This window comes from Pseudophryne corroboree, chromosome 11 (genome assembly GCF_028390025.1).
Source record: "Pseudophryne corroboree isolate aPseCor3 chromosome 11, aPseCor3.hap2, whole genome shotgun sequence".
Classification (NCBI taxonomy): domain Eukaryota; kingdom Metazoa; phylum Chordata; class Amphibia; order Anura; family Myobatrachidae; genus Pseudophryne; species Pseudophryne corroboree.
In genome coordinates, this window is record NC_086454.1 from 272,042,108 (window position 1) to 272,066,132 (window position 24,025).

General features: G+C 46.5%; 2 long non-coding RNA genes across 5 annotated transcripts in view; one reads left to right on the plus strand and one right to left on the minus strand.

The window, feature by feature from the left end:
- The window catches only part of LOC134969442 (uncharacterized), a 168,933-nt gene extending 162,063 nt beyond the window's left edge, over window positions 1-6,870 (minus strand). The window contains exon 1 of the long non-coding RNA XR_010189487.1: window positions 6,642-6,870. This is a non-coding gene — a long non-coding RNA (uncharacterized LOC134969442). The remainder of the gene's footprint in view (window positions 1-6,641) is intronic.
- Window positions 6,863-24,025, plus strand: part of LOC134969441 (uncharacterized) — a 157,552-nt gene continuing 140,389 nt past the window's right edge. For 2 of the 4 annotated variants that reach the window (XR_010189483.1, XR_010189485.1), the window contains exon 1: window positions 6,866-7,138. This is a non-coding gene — a long non-coding RNA (uncharacterized LOC134969441). Of the gene's footprint in view, window positions 7,139-24,025 lie in introns of all 4 variants that reach the window. The other 2 variants (XR_010189486.1, XR_010189484.1) reach the window with 2 other exon arrangements.

Genomic DNA, 24,025 nt, shown 5'->3' on the forward strand with positions numbered 1-24,025 from the left:
TCTCAAACTTATTGTTCCCCCCTACATCTTCAGCCTCATTTTCTCACATACTCCCTCCTGTCCTCTTAGCTCTAATGAATGACCTCTCACCTCTTCCCACTTATGCATTCAATATTTCTCCCAGGCCCTAACCACTGGAATGCTTCTTCACTATCCATTGCACATTCATCCAGCATTATGTCAACATTCAGAATGAAGACATTGTCTGATTGTTGACCTCCAGAATATTGACATGTTCATTATATCAACATTTAGCATGTCGACATGCACAATGTTGACACTGGCACAGACATTAAAAGAATGTTAATATTGTGAATGTCACCAATGTAATTTTCAAGCTAAAGATAACCCTAAACCTAACCCTGACTGTATAACCCTAACTGAAGCCTAAACCTAACGTCATGTGTTGACATTCTGGCTGTCGACTTTCACAGTGACGGTATCCTGACAATTATGTTAATTGTTGACATACTGAATATTGGTGGTAATTCCAAGTTGATCGCAGCAGGAATTCTGTTAGCAATTGGGCAAAACCATGTGCACTGCAGGGGAGGCAGATATAACATGTGCAGGGAGAGTTAGATTTGGGTGTGGTGTGTTCAATCTGCAATCTAATTTGCAGTGTAAAAATAAAGCAGCCAGTATTTACCCTGCACAGATATAAAATAACCCACCCAAATCTAACTCTCTCTGCACATGTTATATCTGCCTCCCCTGCAGTGCACATGGTTTTGCCCAACTGCTAAAAAATTTCCTGCTGCGATCAACTTGGAATTACCCCCCTTGCCATTAAGACCACGTCAAAATTATTGTGTTGACATTCTAAATATCAACATAATGACTACCTACTCTGGTAAATTGGACGTGTGTCAGATACAGTATGCAAGGGAGGGTAGCATATTCAGAGTGTTCTAAGTATGAAATCACAGTTTTATAGCTCTTACCACTATATAAATCCATTATGTAATACATTTTAAAGTGAAAATGTGACTTTTGCATTTGTTAAAAATACTGTTAAGATGCTTTCTCTCTTGTATGTTACATTGCATTATATTATTGCAGAGGTTCCCAAACATTTTGATTCATGGCACTCTAGGGTTTAAAAAAAAATTTCACTGCACCCCTAGGCCAAAAGATTCTTATTGAGAAAGTCAGAAAAATATATTCAATGAAGTAAATTGTATTTATTTGTCATTCTTATGTTCAGTTAAATGGTGAGGAACAGGATTCACTTCTGTTTGTCCACATATTTTATGACTGAAAGCCACAAGCACTGGTTTTGTCTATTACATTGATCGTGAATAATTTGAATTTGTCTAGAACCACCATCCCAGGGCACCAGTGACGTGTGGTGAGGTAAATGGCTGGGGAGGCACTGGCCAGTATCAGAGCCAGATTTACACACACATATATGAACCTGATAGAGGAGCATGTCAGGGAGGGCTGCACTATGGGGGTCATTCCGAGTTGATCGCTCGCTAGCAGTTTTTAGCAGCTGTGCAAACGCATAGTCGACGCCCACGGGGGAGTGTATTTTTGCTTTGCAAGAGTGCGAACGCCTGTTCAGCCGAGTGGTTACAAACACATTTTGTGCAGAACTAGACCAGCCCTGTAGTTACTTATTCTGTGCGATGATTGCTGCGATGAAGCTCCAGGAATTGACGTCAGATACCCGCCCTGCAAATGCCTGGCCATGCCTGCATTTTTCCAAACACTCCCAGAAAAGGGTCAGTTGACACCCATAAACTCCTACTTCCTGTCAATCTCCTTGCGTTCGGCTGTGCGAATGGAATCGTCGCTAGACCCTGTGTAAAACATCATTGCTCTTTGTACCCGTACGCCGCGCGCACGCATTGCCGCGCATACGCATGCACAGTTTTGCCGTTTTTTTAACTGATCGCTGCGCAGCAAACAACGGCAGCTAGCGATCAACTCGGAATGACCCCCTATGATGTACACTGTGCACACTATTGGCATATGCCATAGTGACCACACTGCTACTGGTAGGTGTAGTACATACTGTTCAGAGTTTGGGGAGCAGTATGGGTTAGACCATAACTGAGGATACCACCAAAGCCATGTAATTACCCACATGAACAAACTAAAACATAACATGCTTTTCACAAACATGCTTCGCTTCCATAATATTTAAGTAGTAAACACCGGTTAGTTTGCACAGCAAGTTCACTTTAGGATACTGTACATGCATAAACAAACCTGAATTCTGCATTTGACCAGACCTAGAGTAGTTCCTAACTCACTATGGATCTATATTGAGGATGAGAGAGTGATGTTCACAAATCTGCTCTTGCTAAAAAAAATTGCATGTGTAGAGCCGCCCAGAAAGGATAAAAGACCCCACTGATGCATTCACAAATTTGTGTAGGTATTAGCAGAATCACAATGCATATGCAAAAAATGACACCATCAACAGTTGTGGCTGACCCCAGCATACTCAAATCAGTCGCACTGTTTTTTTATCGCAGATTTCGCAGATGACATGAGATACTAAAAACTATAATGGCCACGACACACCTGCGTTTTCCCAACCACTCCCCACAAATGCCATTTAACCACCCACAAACGGTCACTTCCTGTCAAACAAAATGCATTCTCTATACAATTAGGCTGCATACGCAAGGCTATAGCATTTTTCCCTTTGCACACGTGCAATACGTTTGCAGCACATGTGCAGTCTGACGATAATCACTCACTGCATGCAATCTCACATTCGCAAACGGTAATGAATCAGGCCCCTAGTGGGACCACTTCAGTATGCGTTGTACTACAGCTTATGATTCCACCAAAGCCACAAAGAATGTTCCAGAAGCACAGCTATATGCCTCTATTTTGATTAAAATTAACATATTAAGTTTAAATATTAAACAGTTGCTTGTGGTTCTCATACAATGATTGTAACGGTGTCAAGAAAATTTTACTTAAAATTAAGAAAAAAATTATAATGAAATACTCAGATGGAAACCACCATGAAGTTAGTGCTCTGTAATACTGCCTGAGCCGCTCTCAGTAAAAGCCAGCCGTGATGCTCTAATATGTGTTACCGCTCATCCTGGTAGTACAAGTTTAGAAAGTGTCTTCTTCTATAGGGACCCATATACTGTTCCATCACTTCTGTTTCAATAAAAACCAGGCACCTGGAGCCCTTGTTATAAGCAAGGAATGGGTATATGTTTTTACCATTGTATCTAAGTAGGTGGAAGGTGCGTATGCCTAATAGAGCCTACAGGTGTGACCAGCACCAATTTAGACAGGTGCTGCTATCCCTATACTACTGTACCTAGGCCCTGCGCAAATTGTTCTCACTGCTAATAACTTTACATCAAGCTGGGACAACACATACAGGTGTCAGCAAGGGGTGTCAAAGGCAAAAAGAAGTTTAATATAGATTATTTGAGAGGTTGCACACTGCAATCAATCTCCAACCCATTTTAGTTTTACCTTTAACTGTCCACTATAGTCTAGAAACAGTGCCGTACCAAGACATTTTAGCGCTGTGTGCAAGAAACTGCATCAGCGCCTCCCCACCATATAAAATAGGGGCAGTGCGCGTCGTAGGCGTGTGACAAAAATATAGGGGCGTGGCTTCATGGGGAAGGGGTATAGCCACAAAATAATACCAATTCATATTACGGTGCACAGTATTCTCCATTATTCAAATTACGCCGCACAGTAGCGCCACTACACCAGGCAAAGCCACCTTTTTTTCACATTATGGCAGACAGCATCCCCTTTTTACACATTATAGCAGACAGCGTCCCTATTTTTACACATTGCGGCAGACAGTGTCCCCTTTTTGTACACATTGCGGCAGACAGCGTCCCCTTTTTTACACATTCCGGCAGACAGAGTCCCCTTTTTTACACATTACAGCAGACAGCGTCCCCTTTTTTACACATTGTGGCAGACAGGGTCCCCTTTTTTACACATTACGGCAGAGTCCCCTTTTTTACACATTACAGCAGACAGCGTCCCCATTTTTACACATTGCGGCAGACAGTGTCCCCTTTTTACATATTAGTAATATGTAAAAAGGGGACACTGTCTGCCGCAATGTGTAAAAATGGGGACGCTGTCTAATGTAATGTGTAAAAAAGGGGACTCTGCCGTAAAGTGTAAAAAAGGGGACCCTGTCTGCCACAATGTGTAAAAAATGGGACGCTGTCTGCCGGAATGTGTAAAAAAGGGAACGCTGTCTGCCGCAATGTGTAAAAAAAAGGGGTCTCTGTCAGCCACAATGTGTAAAAAGGGGACTCTGCCGTAATATGATATTACGGCAGAGTCCCCTTTTTACACATTGTGGCAGACAGAGACCCCTTTTTTACACATTAAAAAAAATCCTGAGCTCATGTGCTGTTAGCAGAGATAACAACTTGATCTCAGGCACTGAAACCTTGGCTGCTGCCGGAGATAAGAGAGAGATGCTTTGATTAACCCCCTCCCCTTCCCAGTTCACTAGATCAGTGTGGAGATCAGGAAGCAGGGGGAGGAAGATCTTACCGTGACCACGTTCCTGCAGTACAATTGTGTACACCTCTCCAGCCCAAACCAGTGGGAGTGCTGGTGATTCGTGAATAACACCAGTCAGGGGAGGTAGCTATTACACTACATCTTGGGGGAAAGGGGCGCGCCTTGAGTCCCTCTCAAACCATGCATGTCAGAGCTGCCTCTTCTGGCATTGTTTTCAATGCAGAGTTACTGCCTGGTGTGCGGTTCCGCCCCCAGCTCCGCCCCTAGCTCTAAGCAATTTCTGGTTACCAGAGGGAGGCAGTGCTATTGCTGCCTCTCCTCTGTCCCTATGTTCGAACAGTGAGTGCAGCAACTTCATACTGCAATGGAAACAGCTGATGTTTACACTGATCTGTATTATAACACAGATCAGTGGACAAATCAGCTGTTTTCATTGCAGTTTGACAGGTGAGGCTCTGCCTCCCCTGCCTCCCAGGACTGCACGTCCCTGCAGGGCACCCCTGCAAGTACCCCAAGGCACCCCAGGGTGCCTAGGCACACAGTTTGAGAGCCACTGCATTATTGTATTATATGCAATTGGTAAGCCAGTAGTTCAGCTTTCTAAAACTTAATTTTTATTATCCTTTATTAATAGTGTCATCTTTGCCATACAGAAAATCAATTGCACTGAAAACACAACCACTTAAAGATAAAAAGTGCAAAAAAAAAAAAACTGTATAATAAGATTATAAAGTAAAATAAGACAACTTTGACAATAAAAGTCTCACTAAATGACACAAAGGCCCTCATTCCGAGTTGACCGCTAGCTATTTTTTGCAGAGCAGCGATCAGATAGTCGCCGCCTCTATGGGAGTGTATTTTCACTTTGCAAGTGTGCGAACGTTTGTGCAGCCGAGCGGGGTGAAAAAGTTTTTTACAGTTTCTGAGTAGGTCTGAACTTACTCAGCCCTTGCGATCACTTCAGCCTGTCCAGTCCCGGAATTGACGTCAAACACCCACCCTGTAAACGCCTGGACACGCCTACGTTTTCCCTACCACTCCCAGAAAACGGTCAGTTGACACCCATAAACGACCTCTTCCTGTCAGTTTCTTTGCAATCGGTTGTGCAAATGGATTCTTCGCTAGAAGCATTGAACAGCAACGATGTTTGACGCGAGTGCGCATTGCGGTGCATACGCATGCACAGTTTTGCAATTTTTTAAACTGATCGCTGCAAAAATCGGCAGCGAGCAATGAACTCGGATTGACCCCCAATACCATGTGGTGAGCAGACAGAAAGAATGTTTAACAATGCCCATGAATGGGAGTGCACTGAAGACATGGATAGTACAGGGAGAGATCAGGAGGAGGAGGGACCTGTATGATATATGTAGTGCAAAGCCACAGATGTAGAGGGTTACAGCCGCAAATTTACAGTAGTGGGTTGCTATGTCATCAATTCAGTACAAGAGTGGTGACCAGGGGGATCTACGAGGACACCCTCTGGTGTGTCCATACATGCTAGAGGTGGGAAGAGCAGGAACACAAGCCTCCTTAGAAAAAAGGGTGAGCGCTCTCTCTGAAGGAGATTGATTGTGAGAAGGAGGCATGCTGATGGAGGGTTCATTAGGATGGATTGCTATCTGAACACCTGAACCCAAGCCTGTTACAAAGAAGACAGGACTCTGAGCCAGAAAGATTGCAGGACAGGAAGTCTGAAGGAAGTATCAGTGGGAAGGAGAGAGAAGCTGCTCTGCCCTTTGTAATTTTAGAAGCCCTGCAGAGCCTTTCTGAACTGCCTGTCACAGCTGCTGTCTGGTGAGCTACAGGTACTGAATGTTACTGCCAGGAATGAAGAGAGAGGCTAGCCTTGGTGAGGACTCAGAGGGGGAGATGTACGAAGTCTGAAAAGTGATAAATATCACAGTGATAAAGTACCAGCCAATCGGCTCCTAACTGTCATTTTTCAAACACAGCCTGTAATATGGCAGTTAGGAGCCGATTGGCTGGTGCTTTATCACAGTGATATTTATCACTTTTCAGGCTTAGTACATCTCCCCCAGAGTACTGTACTGCTTCTATTATTTCTACCCCTCTGGTTACATTAATAAGTTACATACTGTTTCCAGACGGAGCCTTACAATACTCATAGGGATTTAATAAGCACTGAGTACCTTCTACCACTTCAGAAACTGTTCTTCCCTCTTGTTGGTGCTTGTAAGCGACATCCACAACCAGGGCCGTTTCTGCAGGCGTGCGAGCCGTGCATTTGCACGGGGCGCCCGCCGCGGCTCCTACTGGGGTCTGCTGCCTTCCAACTCCTGCCTCCCCCGCCCCTCCATTTTACTCCGCTCGCTGGGCGGAGTAATACAGTCTGACGCAATTACGAAGTGACGTCATGACGTCATGACGTCACACGCCGGAAATTTAACTGGTAAAGGTAGACGCCGCGGAGGAGCGGGTGGGCGCCTTTTCAAAGTGACCAGTGCGGCACTTACTTAGGCACCAGATAAGAGCGGCTCAGGCTAACGGAGTGGATGCCCTGCGGAGGAGTCACTCACTGCAGCTGGAGCAGCTTTTCAAGGGGTGCGTGCGGTGGCGGTGTTACGGGAGGAGGACCGTGAGGACAGGCCGCAGCACTCACACCGTGACCCACTGACCGGACTGCGCAGTGAGTATTCTGCAGCCAGCCCAGCAGTCTCTCACAGTCACAACCAGACCGCTGGCTTTTTTAAACGGTGCCAATGTGTGCGTTTATTTTGCAGGGTGGGGTAGTTATTCATGTCATGCCTGCCATTTTACCTCCCCTCCCTTCCTTTTTTTTTTTTTTAAATGGGGACACTTGCCTGCCGCAATGTGTAAAATGTGGACCACAACTTTACATAATACAGCCACAACACTAATAAAAGAAGTACTATCAGCTGACAGGCTCAATATGAAAACAGCCTTCTAAGGTGTCTAGATAGTGCTAACAGTGTTATCATCTTCAACATGTAACATTACACTAGGCCTCTGCTACCTTTAACAGATAAGCCTTGTCACAGACCTTCGGATAGATTAGAGCACAGCTTCTCAAACTCAGTCCTCAGGACCCCACACAGTTCATGTTTTCCATGTCACCTGTGGATTTTTAAAATATGTCAGGTGGCCTGTAAAACATGAACTGTGTGGTGTCCTAAGGACCAAGTTTTAAAACCATTGGATTAGAGGATGCAAACCCGGACTTTAGGATTGGCAGAGACCCAGTGCAGTGGTGTTCCCCAGGGACCCCCGCAAGGAGGCTTGGGCTTCGCTGTGCTTGACACGCAGCTCATGGCCCTCTATCTGGGTTCCCAAGTATGGGGCTTTTATACACTGGAGCTGGTAAAGCAATTTGCCTATGAAGTGTTTAACACAGGGACAACTGACAATAGACAGATCAGGGCTGGATGGGTAGGTGATGAACAGGTATGAAGGCAGACACTAGGATGGCAGGAATCTCAACTGGAGCTTAGGGAAGGCAGAAACTAGGATCAGAACACAAGGAAAGCAGGAACCAGGAAGAGAGGACAGGGAAGGCAGGAATCGGGAACATGACCCATCCCCCCCCCCCCCCTTCCCATCTATCAGGACCTCAGTGCTGCTGGACCCTGTAAGTGAATGCCGGTGTCGGCATGATGTAACAAGCCTCCTGAGATGCATTCAATACGTGGAGATATGTCCAAACTCTTATAAAGCCATTTCCCCAGATATGTGTATGCAGTGCTTGGAGTACAGTATATACAGGTAAAGTTGTCAAAAATTACTTGTTTTCTCTGACGTCCTAGTGGATGCTGGGACTCCGTAAGGACCATGGGGATATAGCGGCTCCGCAGGAGACAGGGCACAATAATAAAAGCTTTAGGATCAGGTGGTGTGCACTGGCTCCTCCCCCTATGACCCTCCTCCAAGCCTCAGTTAGATTTTTGTGCCCGACGAGAAGGGTGCAATCTAGGTGGCTCTCCTGAGCTGCTTAGAATAAAAGTTTAAGTTAGGTTTTTTATTTTCAGTGAGTCCTGCTGGCAACAGGCTCACTGCTACGAGGGACTTAGGGGAGAGAAGTAAACTCACCTGCGTGCAGGATGGATTTGCTTCTTAGGCTACTGGACACCATTAGCTCCAGAGGGATCGAACACAGGCCCAGCCATGGAGTCCGGTCCCAGAGCCGTGCCGCCGACCCCCCTTGCAGATGCCGAAGTTGAAGAGGTCCAGAGGTCCAGAAACAGGCGGCAGAAGACTTTCAGTCTTCATAAGGTAGCGCACAGCACTGCAGCTGTGCGCCATTGTTGTCAGCACACTTCACCAACAGTCACCAACTGTCACTGAGGGTGCAGGGCGCTGGGGGGGGCGCCCTGGGCAGCAATGTATAATACCTTTTTATGGCTAAAATACATCACATATAGCCCTTGAGGCTATATGGATGTATTTAACCCCTGCCAGATCTCACAAACTCCGGGAGAAGAGCCCGCCGAAAAGGGGGCGGGGCCTATTCTCCTCAGCACACGGCGCCATTTTCCTGCTCAGCTCTGCTGTGAGGAAGGCTCCCAGGCTCTCCCCTGCACTGCACTACAGAAACAGGGTTAAAACAGAGAGGGGGGGCACTTATTTGGCGATATGATTACATATATAAAAATGCTATAAGGGAAAACACTTGTATAAGGGGTTGTCCCTGTATAATTATAGCGTTTTTGGTGTGTGCTGGCAAACTCTCCCTCTGTCTCCCCAAAGGGCTAGTGGGGTCCTGTCCTCTATCAGAGCATTCCCTGTGTGTGTGATGTGTGTCGGTACGTGTGTGTCGACATGTAGGAGGACGATGTTGGTGAGGAGGCGGAGCAAATTGCCTGTATTGGTGATGTCACTCTCTAGGGAGTCGACACTGGAATGGATGGCTTATTTAGGAATTACGTGATAATGTCAACACGCTGCAAGGTCGGTTGACGACATGAGACGGCCGGCAAACAAATTAGTACCTGTCCAGGCGTCTCAGACACCGTCAGGGGCTTGTAAAAACACGGACACTGACTCCAGTGTCGACGGTGAAGAAACAAACGTATTTTCCTTTAGGGCCACACGTTTCATGTTAAGGGCAATGAAGGAGGTGTTACATATTTCTGATACTACAAGTACCACAAATAAGGGTATTATGTAGGGTGTGAATAAACTACTTGTAGTTTTTCCTGAATCAGATAAATTAAATGAAGTGTGTGATGATACGTGGGTTTCCTCCGATAGAAAATTATTGGCGGTATACCCTTTCCCGCCAGAAGTTAGGGCGAGTTGGGAAACACACCTTAGGGTGGATAAGGCGCTCACACGCTTATAAAAACAAGGGGCGTTACCGTCTCCAGATACGGCAGCCCTCAAGGAGCCAGCTGATAGGAAGCTGAAAAATATCCTAAAAGTATATACACACATACTGGTGTTATACTACGACCAGCAATCGCCTCAGCCTGGATGTGCAGAGCTGAGGGGGCTTGGTCGGATTTCCTGACTGAAAATATTGATACCCTTGACAGGGACAAGATTTTATTGACTATAGATGCATTTCTATATATGCGAGATGCGCAGAGGGATATTTGCATTCTGGCATCAAGAGTAAATGTGATGTCCATATCTGCCAGACGAAGACACGACAGTGGTCAGGTGATGCAGATTCCAGACGGCACATGGAAGTATTGCCGTATAAAGGGGCGGTCCATCGGACCTGGTGGCCATGGCAACAGCTGAAAAATCCACTTTTTGTTACCCCAAGTCACATCTCAGCAGAAAAGGACACTGTCTTTTCAGTCTCAGTCCTTTCGTCCCCATAAGGGCAGGCGGGCAAAAGGGCCAGTCATATCTGCCCAGGGGTAGAGGAAAGGGAAGAAGACTGCAGCAGGCAGCCCATTCCCAGGAACAGAAGCCCTCCACAGCTTCTGCCAAGTCCGCAGCATGACGCTGGGGCCGTACAAGCGGACTCAGGTGCGGTAGGGGGTCATCTCAAGAGTTTCAGCACGCAGGGGGCTCACTCACAAGTGGACTCCTGGATCCTACACGTAGTATCCCAGGTGTACATTGGAAATTCGAGACGTCTCCCCCTCACAAGTTCCTGAAGTCTGCTTTACCAACGTCTCCCTCCGACAGGGAGGCAGTATTGGGAACAATTCACAGGCTGTATTCCCAGCAGGTGATAATCAAAGTACCCCTTCTACAACAAGGGAAGGGGTATTATTCCACACTATATTGTGGTACTGAAGCCAGACGGCTCGGTGAGATCTGAAATATTTGAACACTTACATACAAGCGTTCAAATCAAGATGGAGTCACTCAGAGTAGTGATAGCGAACCAGGAAGAAGGGGACGATATGGTGTCACTGGATATCAGGGACGCTTACCTACATGTCCAAATTTGCCTTCTCACCAAGGGTACCTCAGGTTCGTGGTACAGAACTGTCACTATCAGTTCAGACGCTGCCGTTTGGATTGTCCACGGCACCCCGGGTCTTTACCAAGGTAATGGCCGAAATGATGATTCTTCTTAAAAGAAATATGGACGCTTTCCTGATAAGGGCAAGGTCCAGAGAACAGTTGGAGGTCGGAGTAGCACTATCTTAAGTAGTTCTACGACAGCACGAGTGGATTCTAAATATTCCAAAATCGCAGTTTTTTCCGACGACACGTCTACTGTTCCTAGGGATGATTCTGGACACAGTCCAGAAAAGGATGTTTTCTCCCGGAGAAGAAAGCCAGGGAGTTATCCGAGCTAGTCAGGAACCTCCTAAAACCAGGAAAAGTATCAGTGCATCATTGCACAAGGATCCTGTGAAAAATGGTGGTTTCTTACAAAGCGATCCCATTCGGTAGATTTCACGCAAGAACCTTTCCGTGGGATCTGCTGGAAAAATGGTCCGGATCGCATCTTCAGATGCATCAGCGGATAACCCTGTCTCCAAGGACAAGGGTGTTTCTTCTGCGGTGGCTGCAGAGTGCTCATCTATGAAAGGGCCGCAGATTCGGCATTCAGGACTGGGTCCTGGTGACCACGGATGCCAGCCTGAGTGGCTGGGAAACAGTCACACAAGGAAAAAATTTCCAGAGAGTGTGATCAAGTCTGGAGACTTCTCTCCACATAAATATACTGGAGCTAAGGGCAATTTACAATGCTCTAAGCTTAGCAAGACCTCTGCTTCAAGGTCAGCCGGTATTGATCCAGTGGGACAACATCACGGCAGTCGCCCACGTAAACAGACAGGGTGGCACAAGAAGCAGGAGGGAAATGGCAGAAACTACAAGGATTCTTCGCTGGGCGAAAAATCATGTGATAACACTCTCAGCAGTGTTCATTCCGGGAGTGGAAAACTGGGAAGCAGACTTCCTCAGCAGGCATGACCTCCACCCGGGAGAGTGGGGACTTCATCGGGAAGTCTTCCACATGATTGTAAACCGTTGGGAAAAACCAAAGGTGGACATGATGGCGTCCCGCCTGAACAAAAAACTAGACAGATATTGCGCCAGGTCAAGGGACCCTCAGGCAATAGCGGTGGACGCTCTGGTAACACTGTGGGTGTACCAGTCAGAGTATGTGTTCCCTCCTATGCCTCTCATACCAAAAGTACTGAGAATCATAAGAGGGAGATGAGTAAGAACGATACTCGTGGTTCCGGATTGGCCAAGAAGGACTTGGTACCCGAAACTTCAAGAGATGTTCACGGAAGACCCGTGGCCTCTACCTTTAAGAAAGGACCTGCTCCAGCAGGGGCCTTGTCTGTTCCAAGACTTACCGCGGCCGCGTTTGACGGCATGGCGGTTGAACGCCGGATCCTGAAAGGGCATTCCAGATGAAGTCATCCCTACCCTGGTCGAAGACAGGAAGGATGTAACCGCAAAACATTTTCACCGCATTTGGTGAAGATATGTTGCGTGGTGTGAGGCCAAGAAGGCCCCTACAGAGGAATTCCAACTGGGTCGTTTCCTACATTTCCTGAAAACAGGACTGTCTATGGGCCTAAAATTAGGGTCCATTAAGGTTCAAATTTCGGCCCTGTCGAATTTCTTCCAGAAAGAACTGGCTTTAGTGCCTGACGTTCAGATGTTTGTAAAAGGGGTACTGCATATACAGCCTCCTTTTGTGCCCCAGTGGCACCTTGGGATCTCAATGTTGTTTTGAGTTTCCTAAAGTCACATTGGTTTGAACCACTCACCACTGTGGACTTAGCATCGTCACCTTCCATGTGAGATATTTTATTAGCCCTGGCTTCAGCCAGGCGTGTGTCAGAATTGGCGGCTTTATCATATATAAAGCCCTTACTTAATTTTTCATTCTGACAGGGCAGAATTGAGGACTCGTCCTCAATTTCTCCTTAAGGTGTTTTCTGTTTTTCACATGAACCAACCTATTGTGGTACCTGCGGGTACTAGGGACTTGGAGGACTCCAAGTTACTTGACGTTGTCAGGGCCCTGAAAAATATGTTTCCAGGACGGCTGGAGTCAGAAAATCTGACTCGCTGTTTAGCCTGTATGCACCCAACAAGATGGGTGCTCCTGCTTCTAAGCAGACGATTGCTCGCTGGATTTGTAATACAATTCAGTTTACACATTCTGTGGCAGGCCTGCCACAGCCAAAATCTGTAAAAGCCCATTCCAAAAGGAAGGGGGCTCATCTTGGGCGACTGCCCGAGGGGTCTCGGCTTTACAACTTTGCCGAGCAGTTACTTGGTCAGGGGCAAACACGTTTGCTAAATTCTACAAATTTGATACCCTGGCTGAGGAGGACATGGAGTTCTCTCATTCGGTGCTGCAGGGTCATCCGCACTCTCCCGCCCGTTTGGGAGCTTTGGTATAATCCCCATGGTCCTTACGGAGTCCCAGCATCCACTAGGACGTCAGAGAAAATAAGATTTTACTTACCGATAAATCTATTTCTCGTAGTCCGTAGTGGATGCTGGGCACCCATCCCAAGTGCTGATTGTCTGCAATACTTGTACATAGTTATTGTTACAAAAATCGGGTTATTCTTGTTGTGAGCCGTCTTTTCAGGGGCTCCTTCGTTGTTATCATACTGTTAACTGGGTTCAGATCACAGGTTGTACGGTGTGATTGGTGTGGCTGGTATGAGTCTTACCCGGGATTCAATATCCTTCCTTATTATGCACGCTCGTCCGGGCACAGTATCCTAACTGAGGCTTGGAGGAGGGTCATAGGGGGAGGAGCCAGTGCACACCACCTGATCCTAAAGCTTTTATTATTGTGCCCTGTCTCCTGCGGAGCCGCTATATCCCCATGGTCCTTACGGAGTCCCAGCATCCACTACGGACTACGAGAAATAGATTTATCGGTAAGTAAAATCTTATTATAGTTAATTGTACTCGTTTAGCATTAATTCCTGTTGCTGTTTTAAAACTATTAGTCAAATCTGCCAATGATGTGTGGCTTTGACAAACTACCAGTGGTGGCTGCTGCCCGTGGGCTGCAACGCAGACAACACATTGCATGGGGTGAGTAATAACATATAAACATTGATGTAATGTATGTAATTTATGCGCTGGCTGCCTTACCTCGGGGATCAGCAACGCTGTGTTTCACTGAGCCAGCGCTGCAGCTAAGAACGCAGCACTCAGCTTGTCTTCCCACTGCAAGCCTTCCCCCAGGCTCCTGAATAACTAGCCAATGTGAGTCTGGGGGGTGGGCTCAGGAAGGAGAAGTGAAGCTGAATGCTGCATCCTGGGTGCAGTGGTAGCTGTGAAATTCACAGCTCTGCTGATCCCCAAGGTAAGGCAGTCAGTACATATAATGCATACAACATTACATATGTGTTAACCCCCCTTCCCCCATGCAAAGTGTGGTTTTCAGCCCCCACTGCAAACCACCTATTAGTAAATAGCAGCTTATTTTTATATGTAATTAAAGATCATTTTTCAAGTTATACAGTTATTGTCAGTTTATCTGTGAATCAGAAAAATCTGAAAAGTACAAATGCACCATTAATAATAATGTAATAAAAATATTTAAACAAATGATACAAATAAAGACAGTGATGGTCAGGGTCGGACTGGCCCACAGGGGTACAGGGGAAACCACTGGTGGGCCCCACTGCCTGGGGGCCCTCCTCCTCCTCTAGTGATCAGGTTCCAGACTGTGTTTTTAAATTATACAGTATACATATGTTACCTTATACTGCACAGGACTATGATGTATTCTCTGCAGTGCATTGCCAATAGTTATCTGGTACATTATCATGCACGCACTAGCAGTATTTATGTATATGTTAAGGGGCCCAGCACATGCACTCACTAATGGTTAGGTAATCCAATGTAGCGGCTAGCCGCACCACCTCTGGAGACTGACCCCACCCCTAAACATGGGCCCCTCCCACTGCATTCCCCGGTGGGCCCTTCATGCCCCAGTCCAACACTGGTGTTGATGTCACCTTATGTTCATGACTTAAGGGCAGTATTTTAGGACGATTCTAAAGTGATAGTGATAGTTTCTGTTTTATCTTTCCGCTGTAGCAAAGTAAAAAATCTTTCAGTTAACTAAAAGACTACATTTGGCAAGAGATTGCGTCTATTATAATTAGAATCTATTACTTAATATAAGCTGCTAAATAACATATACAACATTGCAATGAAAGTTCAGTGCACAGATGTGTGTCTGCTTCGTGAGTCACCTCCGCCAGCTGGCATAATACTGTACATAGGCTCAAACCAGAAACTAATATACAGATTTTGTTAGTATTTAGTTTATAACACATCGCTTGAAATAGCGTAGGTTATACAGGGCATTTTGGATTCATTCTGAAAGGCAAAAAAATGAGAACTCTCTAAACTGGATACATACATTTTGAGCAATTAATACAGCTATAGAATAAAGAGTGGCATCTTGTACAAAAAGGCAACACTAATTGTCGACATTCTGAATGTCATCACTGACATAATGGGGGTCATTCCAAGTCGATCGCTCGCAAGCAGTTTTTAGCAGCCGAGCAAACGCATAGTCGCTGCCCACGGGGGAGCGTTTTTTCACTTTGCAGGAGTGCGAACGCCTGTGCAGTCACACGGCAGCAAACACATTTTGTGCAGAAAAGACCAGCCCTGTAGTTACTTATTCTGTGTGATGATTGCTGCGATGAATGACACGGTAATGATGTCAGATACCCACCCAGCAAACACCCGGCCACGCCTGCGTTTTTCCAAACACTCCCAGAACACGGTCAGTTGACACCCAGAAATGGCCTCTTCCTGTCAATCTCCTTGCGATCGGCTGTGCGACTGAATGTGTCGCTAGAACCTGTATAAAACCACAATGCTCTTTGTACCCGTACGTCGCGCGTTCGCATTGCGGTGCATACGCATATTAGCCATTTTCTTCACTGATCACTACACAGCGAACAACGGCAGCTAGCAATCTACTCACAATGAACCCCAATGTCAATATTGACAGAATGTAAACCTTGTGAATGTCGACAGTGAAGTGTAATATACACTTATCAACTAACCCTAACCATAGCCCTAAAAATAAGCTGTCAACATTCTAAATGTCTACATTATATCAGTGTTGACACTGTGAATGTTGACATCTTGAATGTCAACATTCTGTCTATGTTGACTTTCAGAATATTGATATTCATACACTGTTGAGATTCTATTATTGACGTTCTGAATGTCTACACCATGAAATACACCGAAAATATATTTCATTATTACATTCGTGTCATTAGTGTTTTTAAATGAGATTCGGTCAGGATAGTGGAAATTGAGTAATCCTGACAATCAGAATCCTGGTGGTAAGTATAGGGGTTAGGCTCCGGCACTAGGGGTGGGTAAAGGTTAGGCAGCAGGGGTGCGGGAGGTTAGCATTAGACCCTGTTGCGAGGTGTTTAGGTTTAAGTAGCGGGAGGGGACACTTAAGGTTGGGCTGCTAAAGGGGACAATTACAGTGGGGTTAGGCTCTGGGAGGGGTGAGTTAGGGTTAAGTATAGGGGAATAGTTAAAATGATCTTCTAGATCTGTCGGGAGGCCGCTATTGCCATTCACTTGGAATTCTCCTGTGTGTGATGACCAGAATTATATAATACCACCAAATCATAAGCGTATCTATCAGTCAGGTTTATTTGAAACACACAGGATACAGTGCAAGCAAGTTAGACATAGCAGGCTGAAGACACAGGATAATAGAATCACAGTAAACAGGTCATAATAATACAGTTCTCATCACGTCCAGGGGTGCACTGGTTAGTAGAGTCACAGTAGCAGGTCATAATAATGCAGTTCTGATCTCACCCAGGGGTGCACTGGTTAGTAGAGTCACAGTAGCAGGTAATAATAATGCAGTACTGATCTCATCCAGGGGTGCACTGGTTAGTAGAGTCACAGTAGCAGGTAATAATAATGCAGTTCTGATCTCACCCAGGGGTGCACTGGTTAGTAGAGTCACAGTAGCAGGTAATAATAATGCAGTTCTGATCTCATCCAGGGGTGCAGTGGTTAGTAGAGTCACAGTAGCAGGTAATAATAATGCAGTACTGATCTCATCCAGGGGTGCACTGGTTAGTAGAGTCACAGTAGCAGGTAATAATAATGCAGTTCTGATCTCATCCAGGGGTGCACTGGTTAATCAGGTAACAGGAGTAAATGATAATGTTGGCAAAAATGGAGTCTGGAGAAACATACTGGTACTGAATTGAATATACAGTAGAGAAGATTGCAGGAATTAACTGTAGAAGGTGGATGGAAACTTACCAGGATATCCTCACTGAACGGCAATGTTGGAAGCAGAACACAGGTCCATCAGGGAAAATACAGAAGGTGGTATGGGACTTGATGAGCGGGGAGCAGATAGTAATATGCAGTAGATGATTTCCCAGAAGTAGACTCAGTCCAAACTAGAGATGAGAGTTCAGTTATCAGAGAACCGAACCCCCCTCCTGAAATTCGCCACCCTAGCCCGGCTCGGATTTTTCCGCCTGACTCTGAATCCAGAATGAGGAAAAACGCCATCATCCCGCTGTCGGATTCTTGCAGGGTTTGGATTCCATATAAGTCGCCGCGCATTGCCGCCATTTTCACTCTGGCATTGGAGAGTGTAGAAAGAGGACGTGTCTCCGTCCTCGGCGTTCTGCATCAGTACAGTGGTAGTGTCTTGTGCTGCATCAGTCCAGTCACAGTGGTTGTGTTCTCTGCTGCCATATGTCCAGTGCTGCTGTATAAGTTCAGTCCATTGCAGTGGTTCTGTGTTGTCTTGCATCAGTCCAGTGGTGGTGTCCCTGTGCTGCTGTATATGTCCAGTGGTACTGCCGTATATGTCCATTGCTACTGCTGTATATGTCCATTGATACCGCCATATATGTCCAGTGGTACTGCCGTATAATTCCAGTGGTACTGGCTTATAAATCCAGTGATCCTGCTGAATAATTCCAGTGATCCTGCTGAATAATTCCAGTGATCCTGCTGAATAATTCCATTGATCCTGCCATAAAATTCCAGTGGTACTGGCGTATAAATCCAGTCCAGTGATCCTGCCATATAATTTCTGTATAAGTCCAGTCCACTGCAGTGGTGCTGTGTTGTCCTGCATCAGTAGAGTGGTGGTGTCCCTAAGCTGCTGTATATGTCCAGTGGTAGTGCCGTATATGTCCAGCGGTACTGTCTTATAATTCCAATGATCCTGCAGTATAATTCCAGTGATCCTGCCATATAAATCCAGTGATATTGGCGTATAATTCCACTTGTACTGGCGTATAAGAACAGCGATCCCGCCATATAACTCCAGTGTTCCGGCCATTTAATTTCAGTGATCCTGCCGTATAATTCCAGTGATCCTGCCGTATTATTCCAGTGGTACTGGTATGTAAGTCCAGTCCAGTGATCTTGCCGTATAATTGCATTGATCCTGCCGTATAATTCCACTGGTACTGGCATATAAATCCAGTGATCCTGCCGTATAACTCCAGTGGCACTGACGTATAAATCTAGTGATTCTGACATATAATTCCAGTAGAACTGGCGTATAAATCCACTGATCCTGCCATATAATTCCAGTTGTACTGGCGTATAAATCCAGTCCTTTGATACTGCCGTATATGGCCAGTTGTACTGCCGTATAATTCCTGTGATCCTGCCATATAATTCCAGTGATCCTGCCATATAATTCCAGTGATCCTGCCATATAATTCCAGTGGTACTGCCATATAATTCCAGTGGTACTGGCATATAAATCCAGTGATCCTGCCATATAATTCCAGTGACACTGGCGTATAAATCCACTTATCCTGCCATATAACTCCAGTGGTTCTGACGAATAAGCCCAGTCCAGTGATACTGCAGTATATGTCCAGTGGTACTTCCGTATAAGTCCAGTGATCCTGCCATATAATTCCACTGGTACTGGCATATAAATCCAGTGATCCTGCCATATAACTCCAGTGGCACTGATGTATAAATCTAGTGATTCTGCCATATAATTCCAGAAGAACTGGCGTATAAATCCACTGATCCTGCCATATAATTCCAGTGGTACTGGCGTATAAGTCCAGTCCATTGATACTGCCGTATATGGCCAGTTGTACTGCCGTATAATTCCAGTGATCCTGCCATATAATTCCAGTGGTACTGGCATATAAATCCAGTGATCCTGCAGTATAATTCCAGTGGCACGGGTATATAAATCCAATGATCCTGCCATATAATTCCAGTGACACTGGCGTATAAATCCACTTATCCTGCCATATAACTCCAGTGGTACTGACGAATAAGTCCAGTCCAGTGGTACTTCCGTATTAAGTCCAGTGGTACTTCCGTATTAAGTCCAGTGGTACTGCTGTATAATTCCAGTGATCCTGCCATATAATTCCAGTGGTACTGGTATATAAATCCAGTGATTTTGCTGTATAATTCCCATGACACTTGGGTATAAATCCTGTGATACTGCCGTATATGTCCAGTGGTACTGCCCTATAAATCCAGTGGTACTGGCATATAAATCCAGTCCAGTGATACTGCCGTATATGTCCAGTGATACTGCCATATATATCCAGTGATACTGCCATATATATCCAGTGATACTGCCATATATATCCAGTGATACTGCCATATATATCACAGTGATACTGCCATATATGTCCAGTGGTACTCCTCTATAAATCCAGTGGTACTGGCATATAAATCCAGTCCAGTGATACTGCCGTATATGTCCAGTGATACTGCCGTATATGTCCAGTGATACTGCCATATTATTCCAGTGATTCTGTCGTATATGTCCAGTGGTACTGCACAGAGCCGGATTAAGAGGGGGGTCCCGGGGATAAGTACCCCGGGCCCCCTTTTTTCAAAGGGCCCCCCGTCGCCACCGCAGATCAGAACAGAGATCCAATCTGCGGTATTGCCCTGCGCTCCCGGGAGCCGGCGCCACATGCAGCGACAGGGCAGCTCAGCGATAGCCGTCCCTGCCTCTGGCTCCCAGCTCCCGGCGGCGGCTCCACTGCCTGTGATGGCCAGCCAGTCACATTTGCCCTTGGCCAGGCTGGCTCACTATGCCTGCGGCCGACTTGATCCACGCGTCTGCTGCCGGGTTCTTAAAGCAAACCAGAAAATGTGATATTCCGCAGCCTGCTGGAGCGGGTGGCAGTGTCTTCCCTCTATTAGCTGTTGCGGTACACTGTTACTTGTTGAAGTGTATAGTACAAGTGACAGTGTACCGCAACAGCAAATAGCGGGAAGACACTGTTACTGAGTTCCCTCTCCCACCTCAAGTCCGGAGACATACTGGATGGTAGTCGACGGACCCCGGATGCAGGGACAGGCACACGCACCTCCGGCTCCCGAGATCCTGGAAGAGCCATAGCCGCATGCTGGAATAATAGGGCAGGTGGAGCCAGCATAATAAGAGCACCGCGGAGGAAACTCGGTGCGCAGCCTGGATGAGATAGATCTGTCTGCGCTGACGGTAAGGGGCCGGTGCTGCTGTGGATGAATGGAAGCTGCCTGTAGCCTCACTATCTCCCCATCATTCTCCGACAATTCTCTATTTGTCCTGTCACTGTCTCTGGATTGCATGCACAGGCTGCATGTACATACGTGTAGGGTTACATAGGAGCTGTGCACATGTTCTGCACGTTATTCCACAGCTGGTGGTCTGAGATATTGGGGGCATTATATGGCTTTATTCCTGCAAATATACAGCATGAGTACATTTCTGTGTTAAAATTGCAATGTAATGACCGTCAATTTATGTACACGAGAGATGTAATAATGATGTCCTTGCATATATGTACGTGTGCAATTGTTACATATGTGTATGTAGTGATATATATATATATATATATATATTTCTCTATCGTCCTAGTGGATGCTGGGGTTCCTGAAAGGACCATGGGGAATAGCGGCTCCGCAGGAGACAGGGCACAAAAGTAAAGCTTTCCGATCAGGTGGTGTGCACTGGCTCCTCCCCCTATGACCCTCCTCCAAGCCAGTTAGATTTTTGTGCCCGGCCGAGAAGGGTGCAATTCTAGGTGGCTCTCCTAAAGAGCTGCTTAGAGAAAGTTTAGCTTAGGTTTTTTATTTTACAGTGAGTCCTGCTGGCAACAGGATCACTGCAACGAGGGACAGAGGGGAGAAGAAGTGAACTCACCTGCGTGCAGGATGGATTGGCTTCTTGGCTACTGGACATCAGCTCCAGAGGGACGATCACAGGTACAGCCTGGATGGTCACCGGAGCCGCGCCGCCGGCCCCCTTGCAGATGCTGAAGTAAGAAGAGGTCCAGAATCGGCGGCTGAAGACCCTTGCAGTCTTCTAAAGGTAGCGCACAGCACTGCAGCTGTGCGCCATTTTCCTCTCAGCACACTTCACACGCAGTCACTGAGGGTGCAGGGCGCTGGGGGGGGGCGCCCTGGGAGGCAAATGTAAACCTATATACTGGCTAAAAATACCTCACATATAGCCCCCAGAGGCTATATGGAGATATTTAACCCCTGCCAAACTTCACTAAAGAGCGGGAGACGAGGCCGCCGGAAAAGGGGCGGGGCCTATCTCCTCAGCACACAGCGCCATTTTCTCTCGCAGAAAGGCTGGAGAGAAGGCTCCCAGGCTCTCCACTGCACTACAGAAACAGGGTTTAAACAGAGAGGGGGGGCACTAATTGGCGATATAAATATCTATATAAAGATGCTATTAGGGAGAAACACTTATATAAGGTTGTCCCTATATAAAATTATAGCGTTTTTGGTGTGTGCTGGCAAACTCTCCCTCTGTCTCTCCAAAGGGCTAGTGGGTCCTGTCCTCTATCAGAGCATTCCCTGTGTGTGTGCTGTGTGTCGGTACGTGTGTGTCGACATGTAGGAGGACGATGTTGGTGAGGAGGCGGAGCAATTGCCTGTAATGGTGATGTCACTCTCTAGGGAGTCGACACCGGAATGGATGGCTTATTTAGGGAATTACGTGATAATGTCAACACGCTGCAAGGTCGGTTGATGACATGAGACGGCCGACAAACAATTAGTACCGGTCCAGACGTCTCAAAAACACCGTCAGGGGTTTTAAAACGCCCGTTTACTTTAGTCGGTCGACACAGACACAGACAGGGACACTGAATCCAGTGTCGACGGTGAATAAACAAACGTATTCCTTATTAGGGCCACACGTTAAAGGCAATGAAGGAGGTGTTACATATTTCTGATACTACAAGTACCACAAAAGAGGGTATTATGTTGGATGTGAAAAAACTACCATAGTTTTTCCTGAATCAGATAAATTAAATAAAGTGTGTGATGATGCGTGGGTTCCCCCCGATAGAAAATTATGGGCGGTATACCCTTTCCCGCCAGAAGTTAGGGCGCGTTGGAAAACACCCCTTAGGGTGGATAAGGCGCTCACACGCTTATCAAAACAAGTGGCGGTACCGTCTATAGATAGGGCCGTCCTCAAGGACCAGCTGACGGGAGGCTGGAAAATATCATAAAAAGTATATACACACATACTGGTGTTATACTGCGACCAGCGATCGCCTCAGCCTGGATGTGCAGAGCTGGGGTGGCTTGGTTGGATTCCCTGACTAAAAATATTGATACCCTTGACAGGGACAGTATTTTATTGACTATAGAGCATTTAAAGGATGCATTTCTATATATGCGAGATGCACAGAGGGATATTTGCACTCTGGCATCAAGAGTAAGTGCGATGTCCATATCTGCCAGAAGATGTTTATGGACACGACAGTGGTCAGGTGATGCAGATTCCAAACGGCACAAAGGTGTATTGCCGTATAAAGGAGTTATTTGGGGTCGGTCCATCGGACCTGGTGGCCACGGCAACTGCTGGAAAATCCACCGTTTTTACCCTAAGTCACATCTCTGCAGAAAAAGACACCGTCTTTTCAGCCTCAATCCTTTCGTCCCTATAAGATCATATCTGCCCAGGGATAGAGGAAAGGGAAGAAGACTGCAGCAGGCAGCCCATTCCCAGGAACAGAAGCGTTCCACCGCTTCTGACAAGTTCTCAGCATGGCGCTGAGACCGTACAGGACCCCTGGATCCTACAAGTAGTATCCCAGGGGTACAGATTGGAATGTCGAGACGTTTCCCCTTCGCAGGCTCCTGAAGTCTGCTTTACCAAGGTCTCCCTCCGACAAGGAGGCAGTATGGGAAAAAATTCACAAGCTGTATTCCCAGCAGGTGATAATTAAATTACCCCTCCTACTACAAGAAAGGGGTATTATTCCACACTATATTGTGGTACTGAAGCCAGAAGGCTAGGTGAGACTTATTCTAAAAAATTTTTTTGAACACTTACAAAGGTTCAAATCAAGATGGAGTCACTCAGAGCAGTGATAACGAACCAGGAAGAAGGGGACTATATAGTGTCCCGGGACATCAGGGATGCTTACCTCTATGTCCCAAATTTGCCCTTCTCACTAAGGGTACCTCAGGTTCGTGGTGCAGAACTGTCACTATCAGTTTCAGACGCTGCCGTTTGGATTGTCCACGGCACCCCGGGTCTTTACCAAGGTAATGGCCGAAATGATGATTCTTCTTCGAAGAAAAGGCGTCTTAATTATCCCTTACTTGGACGATCTCCTGATAAGGGCATAGTCCAGGGAACAGTTGGAGGTCGGAGTAGCACTATCTCGGATACTGCTACAACAGCACGGGTGGATTCTAAATATTCCAAAATCGCAGCTGATCCCGACGACACGTCTGCTGTGCCTAGGGATGATTCTGGACACAGTCCAGAAAAAGGTGTTTCTCCCGGAAGAGAAAGCCAGGGAGTTATCCGAGCTAGTCAGGAACCTCCTAAAAACAGTGCATCATTGCACAAGGGTCCTGGTAAAAATGGTGGCTTCCTACGAAGCAATTCCATTCGGCAGATTTCACGCAAGAACTTTTCAGTGGGATCTGCTGGACAAATGGTCCGGATCGCATCTTCAGATGCATCAGCGGATAACCCTATATCCAAGGACAAGGGTGTCTCTCCTGTGGTGGTTATAGAGTGCTCATCTTCTAGAGGGCCGCAGATTCGGCATTCAGGATTGGATGCTGGTGACCACGGAGCCCAGCCCGAGAGGCTGGGGAG